This window comes from Fulmarus glacialis, unplaced genomic scaffold, assembly GCF_000690835.1.
Source record: "Fulmarus glacialis isolate BGI_N327 unplaced genomic scaffold, ASM69083v1 scaffold8622, whole genome shotgun sequence".
Lineage (NCBI taxonomy): Eukaryota > Metazoa > Chordata > Aves > Procellariiformes > Procellariidae > Fulmarus > Fulmarus glacialis.
In genome coordinates, this window is record NW_009195868.1 from 8,272 (window position 1) to 20,394 (window position 12,123).

The following is a 12,123-nucleotide window of genomic DNA, read 5'->3' on the forward strand; positions in this document are numbered from 1 at the left end:
AAAGGCTGTCATGAGGCATAGGCTGTATTGCAAAAATGCCTTGCAGAGGCTTGGATATTGCTAAATGTCAGCCTTCAGTTCTAGGATCTCAAATAGGAAATAATAGATATAGACAACATTATCCTCTAAGATAGGCCACAATGTGTGAAACAGGAAAAAAAATAGCATTGCCATAACAGCTCCTTTGTGAATGGCGCGACAGGGACTGAGGCTTGTATTTATATGTGTCTGTACAGATCCACATATAAACACTGGCCTGAGATGGATCAGTGAATGTACTAAATGAAGGCACCGTGGCATTGTTCTGCATTGTCCCACTTGATTCTAATAAAAACACTTAGCAATGCCTAGCCACATGTATTTCTGACCTGCTAGATAGTGTGTTATTACACTTGCTTCCTGGAATAACAGAAAGGGAACTTACCTTCTACAGAAATGGATCTGTGGTCAGAGATTTTCTGACTATAATAGGCTTATCGCACAAATAGGGCTTCTAGTTATCGCTGCATCACACCCTCATAGCTTCTGTTCAAACTACAGGCTGCCTTCTAGAGGGCACCCAGTATTTAGCACGGGTGATGGAGAATTCCCCTGGTCTGAATGTGTTCATTTTCTCCCCACATAGACAAGGAGTGAAAAGTTTTTAAGTACCATTTTTCCCCCTATGAGCGAGTTTGGCCTGTGCTGGATGCTGCTGAGAGAAGAGCGTATCCCTTAATCACACAGTCCTCTGGCTGTAGAGTCAGCTAGAGAGGGTGATGAGGGAAGAGACGTCTGTTTCAGATCAAGGGATTGTTCCAAAACTTTGTTTGATGCAAAAAACACCACATCAAATGTTTGCGCTGTGAAACAGCCAGAACCCTTCAAAAGGGACGGGATGGGAAGAATAAAGTAGATGCAAAGTAACTTCTTGTTATGACCTGTCCAAGGATGGCAAATGGAGAACCAGAATAAGAATGGTCATTGGAAAGGGTGGGAATTAAGTTACAAGCTTGCTGCAGGATAATAAGGGCTTCACCATTCCTCAGAATTATTACATTTTTCAAACATAAGGTTTTCATTAATCTTTTTTTTTAAGTAGAGAAAAAAAGTATCAGTTCCAAAGTAAAAAAATCCAGCAATAATTCAACACTTTCCAAAATATTAAGGTTTGAGTTTGAAAAAGTATGGGGGAAAAATGATTTGTGGCTTTCTAGACAGCTCAAAATTATAGAAGGAGGTTATTGGATTTTCTGTGTCTCTGTATCACTCTTTTTCCCTCTCATTCCTCACAGATTTATAAATCTTGGAAGCTTACTATGTAGCAGGCTCATCAAATGGGGAACTCATCAGTAACTTCTCAGCAAGGCTTCCATTTTAATAGGTCTCTGATTAAGGGAAGGATATTTTAATTCACTCTAAAAGAAGAGCATCAGTATAATTCACATACTATGTTTATTTGGGGGTTATTTTTCCATGTAACATAAATGGAAGTGGGTTTTTATTTATATTAAAAGCAGAGGGAAATTTGAATACCATGAGGCCTCACACTGAGACCTGAAGCTGGGGTAGGACTGTGAGTGACAACCCAACTTCAAACTTGCCTGGGAACAGTTATTGCCTCAGTGGACAATTTTATTTTTCATTTAGAATAAACTAACAGCTCGGATCCCATGGATCAAATGCTCCTCTCATATCTGTTGGCCTAATTGTCACTGCTGTTAAATGTAAACATTTCTTTTCCTTGCAAAACCATTGGCTGTTCAATTCAGTGCAATAAAATCAGACAAAAGCAAGTGTGTATGGGTTTGAGGCATCCGTATGTGTCACTAGATGGCGTTGCAAAACAGTTATGGTATAGTTTAGTGGCAAATCACAAGGTTGTGTTACGGATTGCTGTGTTATCGTGTAATGCGCCAGAAAACCTGTTTCTCTATACATGGTCACTAAAACAGGCTTGGGTACCAGTTCCATCTCTGTTAAGCTTGTTTAACTCACATGTGAATAGACCGAAAGAATCAACACATAGAAATCATCAGTTTTCTTTCTCTACAACAGCCCCTATATGCAGCTCCTGCCAGTGTAGTGACACACTTATTCGTACCAAGCTAATCCACTGAAACCAGGGACAGTGGCAAAGTTAGGGTTGTTTCCATACTGAATAAGGCCCTGACTTGGAAAATGTGTCAAGCACATTTCTAACATCAAGAAGATGACTCCGTTCACTGCCTTCCCTTAAAGTCTGTGGTGTAGCTGGTTTTCTAAAAATGATATGGGGACGTGCTACTTCTATTATTATTTAAGATCAGCTCATTGAACCTGAACAGTTTAAAAAGTAAAAGCTAGAAGTTAGCTTGCCACACTGCTGGGAGCTCTGGGAATCAAGCTGGTATCCCATCTCCCACTTTACCTGGCCCAGGGCTGTCAGCTGAGTTTAGCTCCGAATTACAATTGCACTGCCACTTGCCTTCCAGGTCTGCCTTCAGTTACAGCTGCGTAGCTGCACTGGCGGTGTTGGAATTGGCAGGTACGAGAGGGGAGGACAATTCAGTCGTGCCTTTAGAGTTTAGCTAATGAGTTTGCTGATGATGTGTGAGCCTAGCAGAGCCTAGCTCCCTCGCTGAGAGCTGCGCCTGTTCTGCAGGGCCAGCAGGCTCATGTTTACATAGGGTGCAGTCACACCTGAAGCTCGGGTGGACACTTCCTATTTTCCTACTTTCTGCACAGGACGCGTGTGTGTATCCAATACTCTCCAGAACTGGAATGACAGAACGAGATGGAGCAGGTGCAAAAGGCCAATACAGTCACCTAGGACTTATTCCCCTGCCAACAAGATATCATCTAGTGCTCTGCCCAGTCCAGATTTAAGTGACTCAGGCTCTTGCCTTCTCCCTTGGGAAGTTACTTGCAAAGTTTTAATACATCTCCTTAGCCTCAAAAGCCTCACTCTAGACTTGCCTTTGTCCAGTGATCCCATTGCCCCAGCCTTCCCAGTAAAAAATCTCCTGCTCTCTGATTCTTCATATCACAGCCTGGTGCCTTGTCGTTTGCCCAAGTTTAACGTATCTACTTCTTTCACTATCTCCTCGTAAGTCAGTCTCTCAGTCCCTCAATCACTTGTGTTTTTATTCTCAAAGAGAATTAAATCTCTCCCTCTATAAATAGTTCTGGTTGGTGTTCCAGTCTGTTGCTGATCTTTCCATTAGCAAAACTTCTTGACACTTTATAGCCCACCGTCTGCTGTGCATGATGGCATGCAGATGTAAGTCATACAGATGTCAGACATTTTTGGCTACCAGTATAGCAATAAAGAAATATTTCTCTAACACAAAAACTTGAGAACTTGCCTTAAATGAACTAAGTAATGAAAGGTTAGTTCTGTACTGAGTTCCCTTTGCTTCTTGCTGTTGAATAAAATCTCATTTTGCCACTCACATTTGGGAAAAAAATGCTCATTCTTCTCCTTCATGTAGTTCCTTAAAAAAATCCCCCAAACCTCCCCTCTGCTAAGATGCCCCCACACCACTGCCGATGAATTAATTGACATAAATTTGGCCACTGGTGGGCTACCACAATGGCCTGGCACTCCTGCCTCCGTTTTCTCATTGTCCCTTGAGCTCTCACATCCATCTATCCACCTATTGTCTTCAACAGAGATTATCATCTCCCTGAAGATGAGATTTTCTTGATGTTCCAGATTTTTGATTGCAGGTACAATAGCATCCTGCCCATAGCCAGGCTACTAATAGCCACCATGGATGAAATCATAAACCCTTACTCCTTTAATGAATTTTTAGCAGTTAAGAAGAATAAGGTTATATCAGATGTAATAGTGTATTTCCAAGGGTGGGATTAAGGGCAAATAGTCTCGGAATGTTGGTTGCAGTTTTAGCATCAGACAACTATTAGCAATAAATACTTGCAGACAGTTTTCAAGAAGGGGGGGCATTAGTGGAGGTGTGAAACCAGTACATTTCATTAGGTAGTTTTTGATAAATTGCGATGTTGTTAGTCCATAATAGGATTGGGTTGCTTTCTCTGTTGGTTTTTATTTTTCCCCTCTGGGAGGGGTAGCAACTATAATACTAGTAACACAAACGAAAATCAGAGAATAAAGTGTGTGGAAAAGGAACAAAATGGATTTGGTATCTGGTCATCTGCTTTGTACCCTGCAGAGATGTGATAGATCCCAAATGGTTTTGGAGAGCATGGATACGTGACCTCATGCTTCTGGAGATCAGAAAATCTCCAGATTTTCACTATGGCAGGTGAAGCAAGTTGGCTACTTTATAAGCATCTGCATCATGTGACCATTTAATATTAGCCACCTCTGTAGAAAGGACACTGAAGAGAACTAGAGGTCCAAATACAGTGGCATTTCCAACAGCAGTCAGTGTGTATTGGTGTAAATTAGACTTCCTTACTCCAACAATGTGACTTTCTAAGGTATCTGCAAGAAGTAAGATATCTAAATCATGTTTTACCCATGCCTACATCACTGTACATTACTTGATACTTAAGACAATCTCTTCTTGGTAGATAATGGTTTTCCGTTCCTTACTCTCCATTTTGAGTGCATGGACACACATATACACCCACAAAATGTTGTATTTGACTAAATGATGTCTGCTATATCTTGATTCTCCCAGTGCTGACACACATGTGTAAAGCAGCTTTAACAGTTCTGGTCATTTATGTGTTAAATTTCCATTGCTACTGGAAAAATCCCAGGTCACCTCCCCTCAGTGGAAGCGGGAGCTTGCTATAGTAATTATGGAAAAAATAACAACATCCAGACATGAAAACTTGGACCAATTATTTCACCTGGGATCTCTTTCACAACATATTTGCTTTCTCATTTCTTTCTCTCTCCTCTTTAATTTTTGGAAGGCAGTGATCTCCCTTAAGTTTTCAGCTTAATTGTATCCTATAAATATGAGCAAAATCCAGGAGTCTTCACTGAAGACAGGAACTTTGCCATTGATTTCAAGGCAGCTGGGTTCATATATCAGGAACACATGTGGGTTTACATACAGGGCTGCCTTTAACATGAAGATAAGAAAGCAAAACCAGCAATGGAAATATCAGTCCTTACTGTGTATTTCTCTGAATAAATCTGTTATACAGATTTCTCTCTCTTTTGTTTTGTTCTTTTTGGAGATCATGAATTGTCAGGGAGATTTTAGCATTAATGTAACTCTCTAAGGTGAAGTGACAGGGAAATAAACGCACTTCTTTTGGTCTTCCAGGTCTGCTCAGCCTGTGCCTCCTGCCACTGTCTCTCCTGTGACTCAGCCCATTCATTGGAAAGAAATGTTGACAACACTGGACTGCTTTATCCCATGTATTTAGACAGAAGATGCCTGGACTGGGAAGTCATTCTCTAGTCATATAATACATACAGAGGTACCAAACTCAATGGTAAGAACTTACTGCCCTATAGTAATACTAGTGCTTCTAGTACGCAGGCACTAAAGTGCTCCATAAACAGCCCACAACAATGATCTATCGGAGAAGGGCAGTGACGGTTTGTCTCTGAATGCTTAAAAATAGCAATATACATGGTCTCTGTATATTGTAAGAGAATCCGATCCAAAAAATAAACCTTGAAATGCTATCTAATGTATAGCCTATCAGATGTGTCATTTCAGATGTGAGCCTCTACAGGGGTATAATCCAAGAACAGCAGCAATATATTAATAAAACATGCTTCGACCACATTTTTTCTGGCAGATAGTACTTTTGCACTGTAGCCCAAAATATATAATGAAATCCAGATCTCACTAGTTGCTGGAATGTTCTTTTTCAATAACTGTGAAAAATGTCTCTCACCCTGCAGTGCAAAACCGAGCTGTGGAATTTATGTGCATAAGTTCTTCCACCCTTAAAAAGTATTTTTTATCCTGAATGAAAATACTGGCACTGATTGTGCATGGCAGAGACCACTCCCTACCTCTGTTGTATATCCTAATCCCTTCTGCACCAATTTTGTTTATGTGAATTTATTGCCTGTGAAGCAGACTACCTCAGCAACCTCAAACCCCCAGATTTTCTATTGTTTGATTAAAAATTAATACCAGTATTAGCGAATAGGAAAGAGATGCATATGTACATCTCCTCAATGTGAGACACTGTATCAGGGACCAGGATCCTTTTTTATTCTTTGCTTTTCTTCTAGTGAAACCATTAGAATTCATCTGCTAGTTTTTCTCCTGGTGGAAACCTACCACATGGCACTCAACTTGGTTCTGACCTGAGCTGAGATTGGGTCACAGACCTTGAAGAAACAGACAACAAAACCCCTAGTTCCCAAATCCTTTGGACCAATGTCATGGCTCAAGAGTTCTCACACCATTTTGCACCCTCTTCATACGTTTTTAGTTGAAAGCACCAGAGTAGTCAGCATCGTTCTATTGCCAGCTGCTGACCACTCACCATCATCTCATGAATTATGGTTTGAGAACTAGCTGCCTACATCATTCTGCACCTATTTCTGCTTCCAGAAGTAGCACAGGAAGGTCACTGGATTCATGTCCCTGTAGCCTGGTGGAATGATGAGACTAACCAAATTAAGCCATTCGTCCCCTCTCCCAGGTGAGTAGGTTCTGCCTACAGAAGGGAAACAAAATTCTACAAGGAAACAGGAAGAACTGTATTCGCCAGCTGAACAGCATATTCAGGAGGCTGGCATGGGCCTTCCCAAAGCAAATGAAACCCCTTAAAGGAGGCTGTGAGATCTTCATCCCACTCTAAATGATTCCACAGCTTTTGACTCAATTTTCTAAATACTCGAGTTTAAGCAGATACGTGCCCATTTCTTCTCTGTCTCCCCAGTGTGCTTCTCCAAGGTTTGGGTAATAGATGCTGGTGCTGAAAACTAGTTCAAGGAAAGAACTTACGAGCCCTGGGCTTCCAACTACTTGTTCTCCTTTTGCCCATTTTTATGACCCCACCTACAGGCCCCTGGCCTGCGGAGCACTTGACTGTCAGAGCACCCACCACAATGGGTGCCCCGCTCCTCTGCCACCCACCAAGGAAAGATTCTGGCAGAGAAGACCTAGTTCAGCCCAAAGGAGACAAGGGAGAGCCACAGGCTGCCACTGAACAAGACACAGGAGTGTCTATTCGCATGAAGGAAAGAGAAAAGAGTGACTCCACTGAAGATTAAGTACTGTAATGCGCCTGATAGCATATAAATAAAGACAAGGGTCATGAATGCCTGCAAGTGAGCATAAACAACCTGACAAGAAGAGTGGTACATTATCTGCACACGATAATATTTCCAGCTGCCACTTGCAGGCTTGAACTGTCTTCAGTCTGATCGGAAGCAAAGGGACATAAACATTAAATTCTCCTTCTACTTCAGTCTTTTGCCTTGCCTTGCCTTGCCTTGCCTTCCCTCCATAAAGCCATGCGAGCATCAAAGTGAGGTGAAACTTCAGTATATGCGTAAGTGCTTTTCTGACTTAGAACTTGAATCTTCTCCATTGACTAGTAATGAATGTTAGGACAAGAATGTGTTCAGCCATGTAACTAGTAATTTTTTATATTAATCCCCAAAACATTCTGACACGTAATCACTGAGAGTAATCACTGAGCACAGCCCTGTTTTGGAAGGCTCTTTTATTGCTGAACCATAGCACAGTCTGGTTTTTAAACATGATCCTCCTCCACTCCTACCCCTTCAATTTTATAATCAAAACAAGTCTTTAAAAAAAAAAACCCAAACAATTTTTAAATTTAAATAACAGAGTGCAAGAAAAAGCTTTGTAAGCCACAATATTTTAGGACAGATAATAAGGCCCACAAATATGTAAGGAACAACCCCCTCTGAATCAATGGGCTCTCTTTTCTGGCAGAATCTCATTGAAGTTCCTCTACCAGTGCAGAGGAGAGCTGAGTCTTCCCTGGTAAGTGAATGAGCTGATTATATTGCAGGACAATTTCTACTTGATCTTCTTCCAAGTGTGCAAAGCCATAAGTGATTGCATTTGGACAAAACAGTTGTCAAAGAAGTCAGACCTGGGAGCTCTGCATTAAGAATCCAAGTCCTAGTATTTGTGCAACGAGAGAAGTTGCATAAGCACCAGCTTCCATCCTGCTTGAATCTGCTTTGTACTACAAAGTGGGGCTGTGAGAGCCAGGAGAGAATTCCCCTTCTGTTCGGAAGGGCTCGACATTGGGTGGCAGTTCCCCAGACAAAGGAAGGGAAAAGGACAAAGAAAGCACGCCAGAGAAAGGAGGTGGCATGGCTCAGTGTTCAGACCTATGCTAGCATAAAGTCCTCTTGTGCAGAGGTGCAAAAGTGAGACGAGAATTCAGGCCCTTGCAGCTGCTGAGTTCATTGCCGTGGCCAAATTCATCTAGCCATGTAGGCATGTGATTTGGGAGAGGTAACCAAAGGCACTTCATGGGACAATCTTGAACATCAGCATCATGAGATGCCAGTAGTACAGCTTCCCTGTGGGGTTATACTGCTGTTAGAGAGGGATGTTGGCCCCACTCATTGACGATTGGAGCTAATAAAGTCTTCTTTTCCTAATAATTTCAAGAACTATTTCTGTGACTGACCGTCTGTAACTATCCTAAGACTATTTCAGTGGTTTTCTAAATGCTACACCTCAGCAGCTGTACCATCGAGAAACCATTTGCAGCACACTGCAATGGCTTTATCACTCCCACCAGCTTGTGACTAGGTAACACTGCTTGCAATGCCGGCAGGTGGCAATCTTTGTATTCACTTGCTCTCGTGTATAACACTTTCATCTTAGTGTACATAACACCAGTTGCATCAGTCAGTTTGGGGTACAACTCGTGTCGGTCCTGGCCAGAAGATGTTTTATGCTCCCTGGCTGACATTTCCATCCCAGATGTCAACCAGATGTAGAACAAGAAACGGGTCTATGTGAGAGCCTTCCTCTCACCAGGAAGCTCTGTAAACTGGACAAGGAGAGGTGCTAAACTCAAGCTCAGCTTGAGCACAGGCCAATAATAACACCCAGATATCAGAATTTCACCGCGTCTCAAATATAGCCTGAACCTTTGGGGCTGCAACCCTGTCAATACCTAGGAGGCTTAGCCTCAGTTTAAAACATTTAATTTTAAAGCTCGTAATATTTATTTTTAAAGCCTGGAGTGTCACATTGCATCACCAGTTTCTAAGCAACATTCCTGGGGACTCCACAGAAAAATGTATATTTAAAAAGTGAAGACTCAAATGAGGCCAACCTATTTATCAAAAGCGCCTTTCTATTTTAGGAGCTTGATCTGACTAACCAGGCACTGCTCTTTTTATTATGGGTCACTGCTTTTGCAAGCCTCCCTGTACTGACTCCCTTTCCTGCTTACATACAGGGGGCTGCAGCACAGTTCCCCTGTTTACACTATTAGTTGTTATTTCCCCAGCTGCTGGCTGGGTTATGACCCCAGTCAGAACACTAATAATAGCCTCCTCCCCTCTCAGGAAAGTGAGGAGCCAGCGGGGTTCAAGAAACCTGTCTCTTCTTAGAGCATCAACAATGTCTGGCTTCACAGGACTCAGGCTCTGGTGCTCTCTACTTTAATAACCCCCCACCGGCATCAGCAGGGGAACCTACACCTGCTTATCTGGCTCCCAGCTCCCCAGCACTGTACAAAGCAGCTGATACCAGTTTTCCCAGCCCCTTGCCTCCTTTCACCTTCCTTGTAACCAGTTTCTCTCCCATTCTCTGGAAGATTGCCTGGAAGCCTATGGAAAAAGAAAGGTCTTCCCACTCGCACCTCTGGCTGTTTCCTTCTTGCTGCGACCTTATTTCTCCAGGTTTTGTAGGACTGAGAAAGAATCCTAGTTCAGGAGGTAGCTGACTCTCCGTTTAATTCCTTAGCAGCTGAAATAATGTAGTTGTGCATACACCCCTTGACACACTTGATATATACATTTTTAGGTCTGATACCTAAAGCAGAATATAGAAAGACTCGCAGTACTGTCATCCTTAAACAGATATATATTTTCCCTTTGTGGACATAGCATTAACTTTCAGTTCCTTATTAAAACCTCTCTGAGGGCTACAGGTTTGTACATTGCATTTCACCTTTCTCAGGTTGCTCATGTCAGTTCGGTAGGCTACAGAATTCCTTTCCATAAGCCTCCAGAGAGCTGCACTCTTCAGGGGTGGGTGCCGTTTTGATCTCAAATTTCCCATATAAATGTGTCCATGGGGATCTCATTCCATCCTTTTGCCATGACTTCCAGTCCAGCCAAGAAGGTCTTCTGGAGGCTTGATTTGAAGACTAAACAGCAGAAAACCACCACATTCTTGGGGAAATTATCCCAGGGGTTAACTGAGATCATTATTAAAAAATTGCAAGTAATTGCATTTGTCAGAACTTAATTCCTAATCATTGGAGATCCTTCTGTCTTCCTCTGCTGGATTAAAAAGCAATTTACTTTCAGAAGTCTCTTCCTTGTCTATGCATGAGAAAATCGTGACCAAGATGTGGCTGTGCCTTCCACATAGTTATTTTCCCACCACCATTTCAATGGGAGCATATCCAATCACTTTTTGAACACTTTGCAATCCTTTTGAAAAGCTTGATGTGCATGCAGTAACCACCTTATTGCTACCACATATGACTTCCTAATCTTTTGTTGACGTGCTGGCAGACTTTCTCCTTGCTGCAATATCACACCAAAAGCTTATTTCCAGTGGCTTCCAGTGACTTTTAAGTCCCTAGCTGCCTTCTAGGATATTGTTCTTTCTCTTATGCATGTTTCGTGCATTTTTTTGCTTCTTGCTGTATGACCTTGCATTGGCCCTTTAAAATATATATGTTCACTTTACCAGAAGTCCCATTTGGCCTGTATAAATTACTTACTTTCTAAGAAATTCTGATGCCAAATATTTCCAGCAGTCATTTCAAGTTCATTCCTCACCTCAGATAAATATACTAAGAAGAATCAGCCTTGGAAATAATCCCTGTGGCTCCACATCTTGTTGTGTGCTAGTCTCTCCCTACAGCTGCCTTACGATCTATCATCTTCACTGATCTGCCAGCCTTTGATACATTTAAGACAGATTCTGTAGCATGCTACTTTTTTAATTAAGTTGGGACAGCACAAAAATTCTTCAGTGTATCTATAATGGCATAGGAGAGACAGCAGAGATAATAAGGAAATCTATTTCTTTCCTTTGTTGTCATGTACTGAGTGTGGGTTTTTTGGCTTCATTAGACCTATGCAGATAAATGATGTTTTGCTTCTGTGTGGTTTCGAACTATCACCAACAACAAGAAAATTGAGGTCATTTAGGTTTTTTTTAAAAATTAATTTACCCCAAATTAAATACTTGGCTTCAGCTTTGTAGGGTCACTTCTTTTTTTAATCTTTGTAATGAAAAGGGAAGAAACATTTAAATGAAAACATCATTTTGAATTATATTTTCTTTAAAAGGTCACGCTGAAAAGTTTAATGTTTAGAGACTTTGTTTTTCTTGTCAACTTTAATAAACCAGCAGACCTGCCACTAATTTAAGTGGAAAATATTACCTACCCCTGCTCCACAGAGCTCCAGTTTTGTGCTCCTTGTGAGAGGTACAATGCTATTACTTCCCAGCTGATGTAGGATATGATATTCTGGGAGGGGCTGTGCATTTTTGCACTCATGTTGATGTGAGCACACCCACTCCAGGGCAAACCACTGGCCACAGAATGCAAACTGTGGACACATATTAGCAAAACCACTACTAATGTTTATCAGTGCATTGAACAACTTATAGTAAAAATGAAGCAAATAAGGAAAGAGAGAAAGAAAAGAAAGTTTTTTATCCTTGAAACATTAATTTCAAGAGAAGTAGAAGGTACAGATCCCCCCACCCCAAGATAACTGAGGTCAAATCCAGTATGTTATCACAGAAATGTAACAGCATCTCTGTAAATAAGTGAAATCTTGGAAAACAGTAGAAGTAGTATTAAGGCCTTGGATGTTTTTAGGTATTACCCATCAACTACAATTAAGTGGTGTTTTACACTGAAGGTGCATGACACATTGAAGCCAGTGTGAATCGGCTAAAGACCAAGTGCTGGCAGCATAGCTGTGCCAGTTTACGTCAGCTCCATAGAATGGTGTCGTTTACACCATGAAGGGAGAGCAAAAGACGTGACCCTGTC